Source organism: Triturus cristatus, chromosome 1_1 (genome assembly GCF_964204655.1).
Source record: "Triturus cristatus chromosome 1_1, aTriCri1.1, whole genome shotgun sequence".
Classification (NCBI taxonomy): Eukaryota; Metazoa; Chordata; class Amphibia; order Caudata; family Salamandridae; genus Triturus; species Triturus cristatus.
This window is the reverse complement of record NC_140579.1, coordinates 493,540,240-493,557,630: the sequence shown is the minus strand read 5'-3', so window position 1 is coordinate 493,557,630 and position 17,391 is coordinate 493,540,240. Positions and strand designations below refer to the sequence as shown.

The following is a 17,391-nucleotide window of genomic DNA, read 5'->3' as shown; positions in this document are numbered from 1 at the left end:
TGCCTCCCCTCCACCCACCTCCCCTCCTCGCTCAACACTACAGTCAATAGCTCCCCCCACCCCATACACTCTCCCCCAATCCTGCAGAGACTCCCCCCACCCCCCCCCCTCCACTCGCCCCATCTCAGTGCCACCGCCTCCCGCTCAATAAGTCCCCACTTTCCACCCCGGGTCACCAGGCCTCGCCCTCCACTTGGAAAGCCGAAACCTACAGACACCATCTGGAAATGTTTAGACGCCCGCCCTCGCCCAGTGAAATTCCTCCAACTGCAAACAGCGAAGGGAAGGGACGGGTTTATTATTTTGCTCTGTGTTTTGGTTCCCGGGGACCCGATGAATGCGTTCCTGGCGGCCTCCCTGGCCCTGCAGACACTTCCCATTAGCGAGAGGCGCTTTGAGTTTCACATCTCATGCGCTATGTGTCGGACAAGCCACGTAATCTGGCCGCTGATCTTCGGTTCCCCTCGCATATCCTTGCTCGGAGCTCTCACTGCCAAGCAGCCCAGAGTTAAGATATCACCACTCGTGTAGCGCCTTCCACCATGAATGTGACACATTAGCGCTATCTCCAGCTCGGCGCCATTTTTACTTGGCACCCTCAGCCCGTCAGGGCATTTTAGCCCACTTTCCGCGGTCGGATTTGTAGGGACTTTTAAACCCACAATTTATTGGGAAAAGTGCAACTACAACTCCCAGAACGCACTGCGTAGTTGGATAAAAATAAAACCGTATAAGCAAAAGGTGTAATTTATGACAGACTTGACTCTCGCCCTGCCACGGGGACAGCAGACCCCCCTACCCTCGCTCATCCCTCCACGGACATAGCAGGGCACGCCCACACCTCTCTTTGGCCCTGGCACAGGGCAAGGAGGCCTCTTGTCCCACTGCTATGTCGAGTGGTCGCTGGGCCCCCCACAGACCTTGCAGGCCCCCAACCCCCGCCCATCTCCTTGACACGAAGCCAGCTGGGCCCTCACCCCTCCCGAGGGCACAGCTGGGCACTCTCCCTGCCACATGGGCAGAAGGCCCCTTGAGGCGCTCACTACGAGGCCAGCGGGGCCGTCACGACGCCAATTGAACAGCAGAACACTTGCCCCTCGCCCTGCCACGGGGCCGAGAGCGCCCCCTCAGGCCACAAGTAGGCTGCGATACCTGTAACTGTAAATGATAACCACGGGGGCCATTCTATGCGTGTCTGGCTGCGGCTCAGATTACAAAGCGAGCCCGGGAGCGTAAAATGAACAGGTAAGAAATGTAAGCTAACAATCAAAGAACGAATCAGCCGAGTAAACATCAAATAAGGGAAAAGCAAATCAACCCGGAGAAAAATATACAAAGGCAACAGGGCGCAGCTCTTGCTGGCAGGAAGACAGGGCCGCCAACGGTGCCTGGGTTACAGGGTGGGGTGCAACCTGCGAGGGACACAGCTGGGCAGATTTGACATCTCAGGTGGGGGGCGGGGGGCTCTGACCTGGTTGGATTGAAAAACAAGCACACTACCCCGATACTACACACACCAATGCCTTTCTCCGAGGCGAAGCAGAAATGCCTCGGAGAAAGGCAGCGGCGCTTTCGGATTCAGGGGCGTGTTCTCCTCTTGCCATTGGCTGGAGGAGATAATTAGAAAAGTAGCAAAAAACACGCCCCCGAATCCGAAAAGGACGGGGCCTGTTCGGAGAGACGAACCTCTTCTCCAATGGCTGGCCAGCATTCAAGAGGCCAGCCAATGGAGAAGAGGGGCGGGATCAAGCCCCTCTTCTCCCAGTCATTAAATCTCGGAGCGAGACTGCGCAAGCGCAGCCTTCGAGCCGAGACCTAAAAAAGGGGACATTTCTCTAAAGTATGTCATGAATCAAAAAATAATGTCACCCACATGATTACGAGTGAACCAGCTCCTCAATTGCCTGGTGAAGACATTATTTTCCAAGTGTGTAACTTTACTGAGTGTAGTAGCAATACGTACCCTAAATGTGAAATACTTCTAGACAGCGTCTTGTATGAGGTATTTGCTGACTCGTGCTCCCCATATACTCTCATCAATAAATCCACTTTCCTTGCCAAGTCGGGAGATAAAAAGTACAACCTATTGCCTCCAGACATCAGGCCAGGGGGGTACAACCAGGACCCCATACCCTTGGTAGGTATGCTGCTTATGCATATTGATTTCAAAGACAGATCAACGGTAGGTAAGGTTTACATCACAAAGAATGGTTCGAATCTACTAGGATGGAAACATCAGAAAGACTTGGGGATTTAACTGGACCCGAATGCTTCTGAACCAGTTTTCCTAGTGGATAGGTCGAACGTTGGTGTGGAAATTTGTGAGAAGTTTCCAGAGGTGTTTACTGACAACCTTGGTCTTTTAAAGGGTTTTCTTCACAAAATTCTCAAAGCTAATCCTAAACTGGTGGTCCACAAACCTAGATCTGTCCCCTTGCTTGTAAGGGAACCCGTTAAAAAAAGAACTTGACAGGTTAGAAGCTAGTAAGGTCATTGAAAGAATAGAAAGTTCGGAATGGTTGGCCCCCATTGTAGTAGCGGCCAAGGGTGGAGGCAAGGGCATTCGCTTATGTGTGGATCTCAGAGATTTAAATGCCAATATCTGGGTTGATAGACACCCCCTCCCCAACATTGATGAAATGCTTTCTGTCATACAAGGAGATAAATTCTTTACGGTTTTAGACCTATCTTCTGCCTATCATCAGGTTGCTCTTCATCCTGAGTCAAAACCCCTCACTTCCTTTATAACTCCGTTCGGAGCGTATCAGTTCTCAAGATTGCCGTTTGGACTAGCATCTGCTGCGGCAGTATTTCAACGCATAATGCAACACATATTAAAAGGTCTAGATAAAGTACTTTGTTTCCAGGACGATATCCTGAATCTGAAAGAAACACGTTAGTTAGATTCCTCACCTTAGAATATCCCCAGGCGTCAGACTGGATCCGGAAGATTTGTCGTCAGCAATATCCCTTGTGCGTCGCTAGGCGTCGTCTGCGGCTCCGCGTCCGTCGTCGTGCGCTGGAATGACGTCAGAGTACTTAGACGCCGCCCTTGCGCGCTGACGTCAGTTCTTCTTTTTTCCGCGCCAGTAAGCGCAGATCTGGGAGAGCTACCCCTTTAGTCACTTTTTGACGAACTTTTTCGATCCTTTTTGATCTTGTCTCTACTCTGGTGCCGGTAGGATGCCTGGTTTTAAAGCCTGTGCTGACTGCAACCGCTTGATGTCGGTTACGGACCATCACCGCCGGTGCCTTTACTGCTTGGGCCTCGACCACGACGCGGCGTCGTGTGCGGACTGCAAGGCCCTGACCTCGAAGGCTAGACGGGAGCGGTCCCGTAAGCTTCTCGAGCTTCGCCAATCGGCTCCGCGCCCCTCTCGATCCCGGTCCAGGAGGAGGTCCAAGGATCGGTCGCGGAGCCGCAGCCGACGTCATCATCGATCGTCTGGCTCCAAGTCTTCGGGTAAGTCGAAGCACTCCAAGAAGTCCAAGAGGCGACACCGCTCTTCGGACTCCCCTCGCCGGTCGCGCGACTCGGCCGAGGGTCAGGGTGGTTCCACCCCCGCGGCTCCAGCGGAGCCGCAGGCGCCGCACACGTCCCCATACCCGCCGGTCCCTGGGACTGACGCGACGCCGGCAGAAGTCAGTGCCTTCCTCTCGGCCATGAGGAACCTGGCTCCGCCGTCGACGCCCGCTGGCGCGCCTTCGGGCCCCGCGGACCCGACTGGGCAACCTTGCCTGCCGGCGGCTCTGGCGGCGTCGACGGCTCGACGCCGCAAGCGCCCGAGGGACCCGTTCCCGAGTCCCCGCTGACGCCGGTCGACCTCGTCACGCCTCCTCCACCGGTGTCGACATCGGTACCACCTCCGACGCCGACTCCGCTCGACGTCGAGCCCCAGTTCAGCCCCGCTCCGGGCCCGGCGCCGTTACGGCGTCGATGGACGCCACGTTCGGCGCCGCTGGAGACACATTTTGTCTATCGCCCGGCTCCGATCCTTCCTCCTGCATACCAGGAATCGGATGATGGGGGCGAATGGGAGGGATCCGAGGATCCTATGGCCGCTCAGGCTCAATTGTCACAGGACTGGGCAGATGAACTGGGGGAGGCCAGTGGTCTGGATACCTCTCCAGACACTGGATTCATCTCTCCTCCGACTGTGGCTTCGGAGGAGGGTGCTGCTTTCTCTGTGGTGCTGCGCAAGGCGGCCGCAGCCCTTGGGCTCGAGCTACCTGCCGTGGCTGTGAGGACTAACGTCCTCACTGAGGTGCTTCAGTCTGCAGCAAGCTCCATTGAGCCTCTGCCGCCATTCAATGAGGCCCTCACTGACGTTCTGTAGGGCACCTGGTCCAAGCCCTCCACAGTTCCTCCTGTGGACAGGAACGTCGCCAGGCGCCACCGCCCTGCTCCGGGCGACCCCAGTTTTCTGTCCCAACACCCTACCCCCGAGAGCCTGGTTATCCAGGCCTCTACCTCCCAATCCTCCTTCCCGACCGCTCCGCCGGACCGGGATTCCAAGAGACTGGAACAGTTCGGCAAAAAGCTGTTCTCCTCCCTTAGTTTGGGTCTGCGGTCTTTGAACACCGCCTGTCTCTTGGACCGTTATTCCCACTCTCTGTGGGATACGGTGGAGGACGTGCTGCCCCTGTGTCCGGAGGAGGTCCAGACACGACTTACCCAGGCTCTGGCCGATGGGAGGGATGCAGTGCGACATGCTATCCGATGTGGGCTTGACACTACGGACTCGCTGGGTAGAACGATTTCTACCTCAGTGGCGCTTAGACGTCACGCCTGGCTGCGGTCCACGTCCTTTTCGGGCGATGTCCAGAGCACCCTCATGGACATGCCCTTTGATGGCACTCGCCTTTTCGGCGAGAAAGCGGACAGTGCGCTGAATCGCTTTAAGGACTCCCGGGCTACGGCCAAGTCCTTGGGCCTCTCGGCCCCGCGGTCGCAAACTTCCACCTTTCGCGGCCAAGGAAGGGGTGCCTCCTCACGTGCGCCTAGCCACCAGCCGCAGAACCAACCTGCGCGCGGTCGCGGACGTGGTTTCCGCCGAGGCGGTTCTGGAGGACGACGCGGTCAGCCCACATCCAACCCGGCAGCATCCGCCTCAAAGCCTTCCTAGTCCGAGCTTTCAGGCCCATTCCACGCCAGTGGGCGGCAGAGTTCGCCATCACCTGCTCCACTGGCGGTCCATCACATCGGACAGGTCGGTGCTGCAAATCGTCCGAAGGGGCTACTCCCTCCCCTTCGAGACGACCCCTCCAGCCATGCCACCGCAGCACCACCGTATCTCGGGGGATCATTTGAATCTTCTCCACGAGGAAGTTGCGGCCCTCTTGGCCAAGGGGGCCGTCGAGCACGTTCCGAGCCCAGAAGGTGGGAGACGACTGCCTGGGGCGAGCCCGCCTTCAACAGCCAGTCATCGAGATAGGGGAAGACTGGAACCCCTGATCTGCGTAGATGAGCTGCGACCACCGCCATCACTTTCGTGAACACCCGAGGGGCACTGGTGAGGCCGAAGGGGAGCACGGTAAATTGAAAGTGCTCTTGACCCACCGTGAACCGCAGGTAACGCTGGTAGGCCGGCAGGACGGGGATGTGGAAATAGGCGTCCTGCAAGTCCAACGCCACCATCCAGTCTCCAGGGTCTAGGGCAGCTAGAACCTGAGCCAAAGTTAACATCTTGAACCTCTCCTTCCGGAGGAAGGCATTGACGTTCCGGAGGTCCAAGATAGGGCGTAGGCCCCCTTTGCCCTTCTTGGGAACCAGAAAGTAGTGGGAATAACAACCACGACCTATTTCTGGGCTCGGAACGCGCTCGACGGCCCCCTTGGCCAAGAGGGCCGCAACTTCCTCGTGGAGAAGATTCAAATGATCCCCCGAGATACGGTGGTGCTGCGGTGGCATGGCTGGAGGGGTCGTCTCGAAGGGGAGGGAGTAGCCCCTTCGGACGATTTGCAGCACCCACCTGTCCGATGTGATGGACCGCCAGTGGAGCAGGTGATGGCGAACTCTGCCGCCCACTGGCGTGGAATGGGCCTGAAAGCTCGGACTAGGAAGGCTTTGAGGCGGATGCTGCCGGGGTGGATGTGGGCTGACCGCGTCGTCCTCCAGAACCGCCTCGGCGGAAACCACGTCCGCGCGCAGGTTGGTTCTGCGGCTGGTGGCTAGGCGCACGTGAGGAGGCACCCCTTCCTTGGCCACGAAAGGGGCGAAAGGCGGAAGTTTGCGACCGCGGGGCCGAGAGGCCCAAGGACTTGGCCGTAGCCCGGGAGTCCTTAAAGCGATTCAGCGCACTGTCCGCTTTCTCGCCGAAAAGGCGAGTGCCATCAAAGGGCATGTCCATGAGGGTGCTCTGGACATCGCCCGAAAAGAACGTGGACCGCAGCCAGGCGTGACGTCTAAGCGCCACTGAGGTAGAAATCGCCCTACCCAGCGAGTCCGTAGTGTCAAGCCCACATCGGATAGCATGTCGCGCTGCATCCCTCCCATCGGCCAGAGCCTGGGTAAGTCGTGTCTGGACCTCCTCCGGACACAGGGGCAGCACGTCCTCCACCGTATCCCACAGAGAGTGGGAATAACGGTCCAAGAGACAGGCGGTGTTCAAAGACCGCAGACCCAAACTAAGGGAGGAGAACAGCTTTTTGCCGAACTGTTCCAGTCTCTTGGAATCCCGGTCCGGCGGAGCGGTCGGGAAGGAGGATTGGGAGGTAGAGGCCTGGATAACCAGGCTCTCGGGGGTAGGGTGTTGGGACAGAAAACTGGGGTCGCCCGGAGCAGGGCGGGGGCACCTGGCGACGTTCCTGTCCACAGGAGGAACTGTGGAGGGCTTGGACCAGGTGCCCTGCAGAACGTCAGTGAGGGCCTCATTGAATGGCAGCAGAGGCTCAGTGGAACTTGCTGCAGACTGAAGCACCTCAGTGAGGACGTTAGTCCTCACAGCCACGGCAGGTAGCTCGAGCCCAAGGGCTGCGGCCGCCTTGCGCAGCACCACAGAGAAAGCAGCACCCTCCTCCGAAGCCACAGTCGGAGGAGAGATGAATCCAGTGTCTGGAGAGGTATCCAGACCACTGGCCTCCCCCAGTTCATCTGCCCAGTCCTGTGACAGTTGAGCCTGAGCGGCCATAGGATCCTCGGATCCCTCCCATTCGCCCCCATCATCCGATTCCTGGTATGCAGGAGGAAGGATCGGAGCCGGGCGATAGACAAAATGTGTCTCCAGCGGCGCCGAACGCGGCGTCCATCGACGCCGTAACGGCGCCGGGCCTGGAGCGGGGCTGAACCGGGGCTCGACGTCGAGCGGAGTCGGCGTCGGAGGTGGTACCGGTGTCGACGGCGGCGGAGGAGGCGTGACGAGGTCGACCGGCGTCTGAGGGGACTCGGGAACGGGTCCCTCGGGCGCTTGCGGCGTCAAGGCCGGAGCCGTCGCCGGGGCCGGAGCCACCGGCCGGCAAGGTTGCCCAGTCGGGTCCGCGGGGCCCGAAGGCGCGCCAGCAGGCGTCGACGGCGGAGCCAGGTTCCTCATGGCCGAGAGGAAGGCACTGACTTCCGCCGGCGTCGCGTCAGTCCCAGGGACCGGCGGGTATGGGGACGTGTGCGGCGCCTGCGGCTCCGCTTGAGCCGCGGGGGTGGAACCACCCTGACCCTCGGCCGAGTCGCGCGACCGGCGAGGGGAGTCCGAAGAGCGGTGTCGCCTCTTGGACTTCTTGGAGTGCTTCGACTTACCCGAAGACTTGGAGCCAGACGATCGATGATGACGTCGGCTGCGGCTCCACGACCGATCCTTGGACCTCCTCCTGGACCGGGATCGAGAGGGGCGCGGAGCCGAGTGGCGAAGCTCGAGAAGCTTACGGGACCGCTCCCGTCTAGCCTTCGAGGTCAGGGCCTTGCAGTCCGCACACGACGCCGCGTCGTGGTCGAGGCCCAAGCAGTAAAGGCACCGGCGGTGATGGTCCGTAACCGACATCAAGCGGTTGCAGTCAGCACAGGCTTTAAAACCAGGCATCCTACCGGCACCGGAGTCGAGACAAGATCAAAAAGGATCGAAAAAGTTAGTCAAAAAGTGACTGAAGGGGTAGCTCTCCCGGATCTGCGCTTACTGGCGTGGAAAAAAGAAGAACTGACGTCAGCGCGCAAGGGCGGCGTCTAAGTACTGCGACGATGTCATTCCGGCGCACGACACCGCCGACGGACGCGGAGCCGCAGACGACGCCTAGCGACGCGCAAGGGGTATTGCTGACGAAAAATCTTCCGGATCCAGTCTGACGCCTGGGGATATTCTAAGGTGAGGAATCTAACTAACTAATGTTTCTTACAGATACATCGTTACCGAAGGTAAGTAACTTGTTCTTCATGGAGCGTCAGCTTTGGAGCACAATAAAATTCTGGAAGCAGTTTTGACTAGACTCAGCAAAGCAGGTTTCACCACTCAAAGAGAAAAGTGCAAAATTGGGGTGGAATCTGTTGTCTACCTTGGCCACACAATTTCAAGTGATGGAATTAAACCCAAATCCAACATGGTAGACTCTGTTAAAATGGCTCCTGCTCCCACTAATAACCTAACTAAGAACTTAAATCCTTTTTGGGCTTGGTTGACTACATGTCCAAATTTGTCAAGAACTTTGCTGACCAAGTCCAACCCCTCAGAGAACTACTAAAAAAAGGAGTACCGTTGGAGTGGAATCACCAGAGCCAACACGCTTTTACACACATCAAGGAAGCCATTGCTGAAGCGCCTGTCTTGAGTGCATTTGACCCTAACGCAAAAACAACCTTGACTACAGATGCCAGCACGAAGGGTTTGGGAGCTTCACTTACTCAGCGAGCAAATGGTCAAGAAAAAGTAATAGCATTTGCATCAAGAACATTAAAAGATGCCGAACTCAACTACTCCACAATAGAGAAAGAAGCCCTCGCATGTTACTGGGCCATAAATCACTTTAAATATTTGTTATGGGGATTCCATTCTCATTGAAGAGAGATCATAAACCATTGCTCCCTTTATTCACTACCAAACGTCTAGAATGTGCCACTCCACGTATTTCTAAGTGGGTACTGGGTCTTCAAGGATTTAACTGCTCCATGATCCATGTGCCAGGAACTGAAAATCTAGTAGCCGATTGTCTTTCAAGGCTCCCGGTGGCCAATGAGAATCCTTCGTATAACCCACCTGATGAGACCATCCTCTCAGTCGAAATTCCAGCCATCAATAAAGAAGAATGGGAAGAATCCTTAAAGGATGACCATGATCTCTCTTTGCTTAAGAACACAATTCGCAATGGTTGGCCTGAAACCAAAAAAACGTACCAGAAGCCCTCCGCAAGTTCTGGTTTGTAAGAGGAATTATCTATTGTAAAAGACCTTGTCTACAGGGGGAGTAGAGTCATTCCTCCAACAGACATGTATGAGCGCATTATCCAAATTGCGCATGAAGACCACCCTGGAAGGAACATGACGAAAAGCAAAATCAGACAAGACTATTGGTTTCCCAACATGGACTCCATAGTTGAGAACCGAGTAAAGAATTGCTTGGCTTGTGGAACCAGTGACAAAACCAAGATCATCCGAAAATCCCCTCTTTTGCCCGTGTCAATCCTCAACAAGCCCTGGGACAAGTTGGGTCTGGATATAATTGGTCCTTTGAACCTACTCCGGCATTCTCAAAGATTCATGTTTGTTCTTATTGATTATCATTCCCACTGGATTATAACAAGATTAGTTTCCTCCATCTCTACCACATCATTGATCGAATTCTTGAGAGAAGTTCTCGAAAGAAGGCATTCCTAATACTATAATAACTGACAATGGTGTTCAATTCACTTCAGACGAAATTAAGCAGTTTATGACCACGCTATCCATTACACATCTCAAATCCCCGCTCTATTGTCCCAAAGCTAATGGTCTGGTGGAAAGGGCCAACAGGATGTTAAAAGACACCATTCAACTTGCTTTGGTCACTCACGAACCGGTTGAAGATGCCGTTAGGAAAATGTTGTGGTCTTATCACACGACACCTAATGCAGTCCCTGGGGTTTCTCCATTTACCTCTCAAAGGGAGGAGCCTGGTTCTAAACTCACACCCAACTGGAACTCCCGTTTGGACAGACAGGAATTCTGCTTTAAGACAAGTTGAGAAACATCAACTTGAATATAAGCACAGGTATGACACTAAATGGGGTACATCTAACAAGAGTTGGAGAGAAGGTCAATGGGTAGTGGTCAAGAAACCCAAGGTGTCCAGAGCCAAGATCTCGTTATTTTCAAAACCATTAAGGATAAGACGTGTACACAACAATACTGTAGTGTTGGAAGACGGTAGCACTTGGAGCATGGACAACATAACTAGCTGTTCAAGAGTTATTGGTCCCACGTCTCCCAGTGGAGACAGTCAAAACATTTCTTCCACCACAGATTTTGATCCCAAGATGTTGAGGTTGCGCCGACCACCTATTTGGCAAGCTGACTATGAAATGTAACTTTATGGATACTTCCTCTGTAAGTTCTGGCACAGTTTAATTCCTAGTTTCTTTTCTCTATGTATCCATATTTCTGCTCGCTTCTTGCAATGTGTAAATTGTTGTTGTGTACCCTTTCTCTTGCTCAACACCTAGTATTGGGGTACATATTCTTCTGTTTCACCTATTTTAGTTTTGTCCTCCTTTAGCAGGGAGGTGTGTTGTAACTTCCCTTTTTCGCCTTATTCCCCTGTCCTTCCCCCCTCCCCCTCCTTGGTATATCCCTACCTTAGAACACTGAGATGTTGTTGTTCTGTGAGCGGGCACTGAAGGATTCGGTTAATAAAAACTCTCTCTCCTGCCAACTTCGCCTGGGTGTTTATTCTTAACAACTTCAATAACGGGAAGCGCACCAACATCTGAGAAACTAAAAGCAGACTCTAAGCATGAGCTTCGAAACGAGAAGCGTGATTAAAGAGTTCAAAAAATAAGGAGTTCGAAAATAGGACAACCCCGTGACAAAGATAACCTGTACTAAACACCAAAGTGCAAAAAATGTGTGAATTCCCTGCAACAATATATGGAAATTGTATTAAACAATCACTATTGATGTGCCTGTGAAGGCTGATGTTATTTATGATACAAAGTGTGGTAACCCATGGTCATAATGTATACAACCAGAATTGTTACAATAAGCTGGTCCGCCATCCTAATATACAATTCAAAACATTGCATCATAGTTAAAGATTATAAAAACGTATACATTACAAGGTGGGTCCTATGGTTGATCTGAGAATAATAATTTGCTAAATCTGAATGAAATACATCAAAACAAGTGGTTGGGTCTTGTGTCATTGTTTCAGTAGTGTAAATATGAGTGTCAGTAAGTAACCTCATGAATGCCTCATGATGATACTATGCTACCACGTGTGGAGCCCATGATGATTCTTCAGATAATTAATATGTATGTCTAAAGAAAACAGGCCATCTCCAGTTTGTCATTGAGGCCATACGGCATCATGGTCTGTAGTTTCTTGACTCAGAATACTTCTCTGTAAGAGATGTTTCGAGTTCTCTGTCTGGAATTTTGGCACTTCCTCTATGATTTGAAATTTTAACTGTGCTATCTTATGATGTTGTTCTTCCCAATGTGCTGCTAGACTCGATGTGGTGCTTTACGTGCGGATTTTGCTTTTGTGTTCTGTTAATCTTATTTTCATCTATCTTTCGGTTTTGCCCACATACAAAAGTCCGCAAGACATTTTATTGCATAAACTACATTTTCAGAGTTACACGTCGTCCTACTGTGGATTTTGATTTTAGTGCCGGTCCGAGGGTGTAACAAGATGCCCCCAAGGATTGCATTATTACAGTGAATACAGTTCCAGCACTTGTGTGTTCCATTTTTGATAGTTGTGGATTCCGTTGTTAATGAAGGTTTACTCTTTTTTGATAACATTTCTTTCAGGTTGTGCGCTCGAGTATATGCAAACAAAGGTTTCTAAAAAAGTAACCTGTTAAAATCCGTTTCTGATTCAAGTAAATCCGTTTGCATATAATCCTCTTGATGACAGATGACGCAGTAGAGTATTTGGACACAAATACAATACGAGTATTCGATTGTTTAGTAACCTTTGTTAGTAGTCTATCACGAGGCTGGTTCTTCACCTTGTTCATTTAAAAGATCTGCGGGATACCCTCTGTGAACATAATTCTTAATTTGTTGCTGCCATGTTTCTTCATAAGCTTTCTATGTAGACGAGACCTGCCAAGTTCTAAGGAATTGGGAAACGGGTAGATTTTTTATTAAGGACGGCGGATGGAAGCTGCTAAACAACAGAGCGTTATTTTTATCTGTGAGTTTTTTAAACACACTGGTGTTAATTTGCCCTGATTCAACGCTAATCCAGACATCCAAGAAAGAGAGTGCGTTTTTGCTGATAATGTGAGTAAATTGTATTCTTGGCTCTATTAAGTTGAGTGTGCGTATATTATTAATCAACGCTGTCTGATTTGTTCCAAATTAGGAAAATGTCATCGATATATCGACGGAAAAACACCAATCCATCTTGCCATGTAGAATCTGAGAAAATGAAATCATTTTCAAATTTGGCCATGAATGTATTACCGTAGGCTGGTGCTCCTGGAAAGCCCATGGAAGTTCCGTTTAGCTGTATATAAAATTCTTCTATTCAGTAGAAATAACTGTTCTGTAAGCAAAATTCCAGTAATTGGAGAATAAAACTTTTGGGTGAGTTCAGGTCATCTTGTCTTAGTAAGGCCCATTCAACTGCTTCAAGTCCATTAGCATGCGGTATAGAGGTAACTAATGACAAATCCACGGGCAATAATTTGAACAATGGTGGAAAGTCACATAGTCAAATGCTATCACATAGCACTGTAAATAAAAATAAAAATTATGCACTAAAAATGTAGGTGACTGATCCACGGGCAAAAAATGTAATAAAGGGGGAAGGTCACATAGCCAGTAGGCTATTACAATGCATATCTCAATTAATGAAATACAATGTGGATAATTTGTTTTTTATTGAAAGTCCTTTTATTTAGACATGCAAATGTTCATAATGTTTATATTTCATTGTTAATTCTTGATTAAAAATTGAATTGAATGGAAGAAAATTCATTAGCTGTGCAGGTTGCCGTCCTAGTCACCTACTAGGGTCTAGGCCACTTATTTTGTTCATTCCACATATGCTTCGCAGGCATATCAGCAACACAGCACGCATATCGTTATACACTGATTTAGGTTTCAAAATAGAGTGCGCTTTTCACCTACATTATTTTTACAGGAGAAGATAGAGACACAAAGGTCGTGTTCCGAATCAGGAAGCCTAGCCGGACTTAGATCGCAGAGCACTGTCTCCAGTCAGGGCCATCTTAACAAAGCAGTGCCCTGGACCCTGCCTACACAGCCACTCACAGGAATACAAATGTTTAACGGAAAATTTGTGTTACATTCTGGTCTGCATGGAGCCCCTGGGCTCGTGGGGCCCCCGGGCAACTGCCCAGCGTGCCCATGCATTAAGACAGCACTGTGTCTCCAGTGCAAGAACTACCTGCAGTTGCAGTGTGTTTGCCATGATTAGTTGTAGAACTCTGGCTGACGCTGGGGAACTTTCTACAAATTATGCAGTGCATTCATAGAGCTATGGACGCTGTTGCAGAGCATTAGCTGCTGTCTCGCGACCACTGGCCTCTATTATGGAGCCTCCGATGCTACCGCAGCAGGGCTCTGGCCATAACGTATTTGCAGCAATCGTTGAACCTGGGCTGCTGTGGAAGAGCCTGTGACCGGAAAGGATTTCTAGGATCTGAATAAATGGAGCCAGTAATGTTGGTGTCAATCAGTGGTCGAAGTGGGCAGGATCGGCAGGGCACGGCGTTCCCCTACTTCTTTAATTCTATACATTCCGTTCCCCTACATTTTTATTTTGAGCATGCGTCCCTGGACCTCAGAAATATCCAAGGCCTGCAGAGAGGGCTCGGCATTAGTGGCTGTTCGGGGACAGGCAGGGAGCGGAGAAGGAAAAGGTCTCCGTCTCTTGCTTCCTGCCCAGACATGACAAGGACAGTGTCCCCTTCTGCTCTGACGCTAACAGCGCCCCTCCCCTTTTCCCCCTCTCTTTCTTACTCTTATTCCCTCTCTTTCTGTCTAGCCCCTCCTCACTTACCGAATCCGTGACTCACCCTTTCTTCCTGTCGTTCATTTGTTCCCCTGTGAAATGGATGCAAAAAAAAAAAAAAAACACTTTCCTGGAAATGCCGTTTTTGAAATTTTGCTATTCCAACGTGCAGCCTCGGAAATAAACGGTTCAAAATATGAAAATAAATAACTAAAAGCAAAACAGAGTGTTCTTAAAGTGGCCAGATTGGTTTTATTCACACCCAAACACATTAGCGTCACTTTACAGAGTTTGCCAGTGAAGCGCTACTTTTGTTTTCTTGTCTCTTTTAACAGCATTGTTTTCCCCGGGTGGGGAAGTGCACCAGTCCCAGAGGTACTGCAATACCTTGTTGATGGGAGGATTGGAAAACAAAATGTGTAGGGCGGCTTTGTGTTCACTAATTTGGTCTTTTTAAACCATACTGTTAACGTTTTGTAAGCATATGAGCAGTTGACATTGCAATGGGTCCTTTCTGGGCCCTGTAGTTATGTCCTTAACTTTTCAGGCAAAAATACTAGTTGATTTCGGAATAATGAGTGTAAAAGCGTTAAGTTCACCATGTTGTTCCGACTTACATTTCACATGCTTTATTTAATCTTTCATACCCTATGAGTGTTTACTTTTTCCGGGATGTTGTTACTTTTTCTTTTAGGCAGCATATTGCTCTTGCCTAGTGCGTAATTTGAATTGAGTTGCATCCAGTTGTTTATAGCAGGTCAAATTGGATTGTAGTTGACGGCAGTGTGATTTTCTCTCAGTGGGGTAGTATGGTGTTCAGTGGGGGAGCAGATGTAGCACTGTGGTCAGAGCTGCCGAATTTAGAACTGGGGGAACCAGGTTCAGCCTTTATAACCAGTCCCCCAGACCATTCTCCTGAGGGAGCACATTCCCCTGCTAGACCATAGAAGGCCTCGCAAGACTTTAGATGCCCAGGTGTCTTAGCACCAGCAGCTTGACCCTAGTGGTGGCAAGTGTGGGTTAACCTTGAAGGCCTGTCCACCACAATCCATGCTGAAGCTCACCTCCAGTCTTGCGGACAGGCCTAGGAAGCAGCAGTGACTGTCACAGAGGTCACAGGACCTTTGAGCAGGGCGGCTCTAGGGCAGTGCAATCGCACTGGGCGCTGACTTTGGGTGGGGCCATCATGTTTGCAAGTATATTATGGTTTTAAATGCACTTGCTGCCTCCTTCTTGGCCTCCAGCAATTTTCGGCAATAATAACAAGCATTGGCATAGCCAATAGGTCTCGCCTTTGGGACCTTATGTGTTTAGCTATGCAACAGTTGCATAACTAAATACTTATAAGGTCCCAAAAGCGAGACCTATTGGCTGTGCAAAGCGGCCGCGCGGCCACGAAAGTGAAAGTGATCGCGATCAAACATCAAAGCGGCCGTGAAAGTGAAAGTAATGGCGGTAAAGCGCGGCGCGCGCGCCCGCGCACATGCACTGTAGCTCTATGCTGGCCTGGTAGCACTTTTTGGAGCCCCCTTAATAAGTCTCGCCAGACCAGCGCATGCGCTGGGTCAGGCGAGACCTAAAAATGTCATGATAAGTCCGGTGAATAAACTTCTTCCTAGAGCAAGATCAGAGTTTTGTCTAGTGGAAGTTTTGACTCATGGAAAGATAGCGCAGAGGGTTAATGTGCCTGCTGCAAAAAAATTTTACCATGCCCATCATAAAGTGCACATAATGTACATACGTCAGTGGGTTACTGCTTTTGTCAGTGAGATCCTTTTGTTACTTGCAGTTTAGAAGTTAAAATCCTAACAAAGAACAGCTATTGACTGTCATCTAAGAGCTGCATACAAACTGCAAGGTATAAACTAGAGCGTTATGTTTTTTTCCCTAAGCCTTTGTTTATCCTAATGTTGCAAAAAGTGTTGATTTGGATAGAAATCGATTATGATTATTAAAGAGAACCCCAATCATGGTATTAAGTTTTAAATTCTGAGTTTGTGTTTCTCCAGATCAATCACTATTAAACTATACTGTCTACTAGTATGGTTGTCATGTGACTCCTACACCTTGTAGTCTTTGGTCTTATGTAACATTTCCTATACAGTGATTTACACACGTAAAATTGATTATCTCTGTGTGTATTGCTGGCGACAGAAACTCCATGGCTCGGAAATAAATGGCTTGTGCTTCCACTTTTAAGCATATTTGGGACATTCTGTATTTAGAAACATATCCCACTTTGTGAATTTATTTTAATGTCAATAACTCATATTAATCGTTAAATAATAACGTGTATCCATTTATTGAATTAAATAACATAATAAGCTGTAACTGGTCAGTGAACTGCCAAACAAATACTAAACTTTGGGATGTTTTGCGCATCCTGGCCACACCTCTAACTCCACCCCCTGATCCAATCCTCAGGTTATTCCGGCCCTCTGATTCTCCGCCCACAGTTTCCCTACTTTTTTTTCCCCACTTCGACCACTGGTGTCAATCAGTTCTTTCCTCCTTGTGCCCCCAAAGTATGAACGCCTAAAAGACTCTGCCCAACTCACCAACAATGATGCCACAGGCACTGACCAGACCAATCTCCTTCTTCAGGGCCACACCGCCCCGTCTCCGGTGCTCGAACCCGAGGCCGAGGCTGTGTCGGCGCTCGACCCATTCCTTGTGTTCTTGTCCACGCTGCGTCGGAACCTGGCGCCCACCTCCATGGCTGTGGGGAAAGAAAACAAGATGGTGGCAGGAGCATTTCAGAACAGGTCTCCAAAACCCAGGTTAAAAAAAGCCGGCTAACAATGTCAGGAGTCACCTGAAGCCAATCCTGTTTTTTATGTTTTGTTATAATAGCTAACAGCACTCTACTGAAGGTCATATCAACACACTCAAAAGGACAAAAGGTCGGACCCAAAACCAATTGTTAGGGGAAAAGTAGGCGTCATCATCACCACAACAAACCTCCAGGTCAGAACCAACAAAGATTCCAAGCAGCAGGTGACAAGACACCTTCACAAAAACATCCCCACAAGTGATCTCAGAGGTGAAGGGAAAGATTGTGGAAATTTCGCCTTAGCACAGGCTAGGGCAGAGGTCTTCAAACTTTTGTATGTTGAGCCCCCCCAGCTGAATTTTTTTAGATGTTGGGTCCCTCCACCACCTGAAAGAAATTTCTGGAATCGACCGCCACACGCATATTCCGGGCATATCCAGCAAAAAATGTTCAATACAATAAGAGTGTTTAGTAAACTGCAGGTTTGTGAGTGGGTGTGGTGAAATGACAGAGGCT

General features: G+C 50.3%; 1 pseudogene across 1 annotated transcript in view; it reads right to left on the bottom strand.

Annotated features, from left to right (window-relative positions):
* Positions 1 to 16,819, bottom strand: part of LOC146870462 (large neutral amino acids transporter small subunit 2-like) — a 351,489-nt pseudogene extending 334,670 nt beyond the window's left edge. The window contains exon 1 of the transcript XR_014978319.1: positions 16,661 to 16,819. The product of XR_014978319.1 is annotated as a large neutral amino acids transporter small subunit 2-like (transcript). The remainder of the gene's footprint in view (positions 1 to 16,660) is intronic.
* Positions 16,820 to 17,391: the final 572 nt, after the last annotated feature.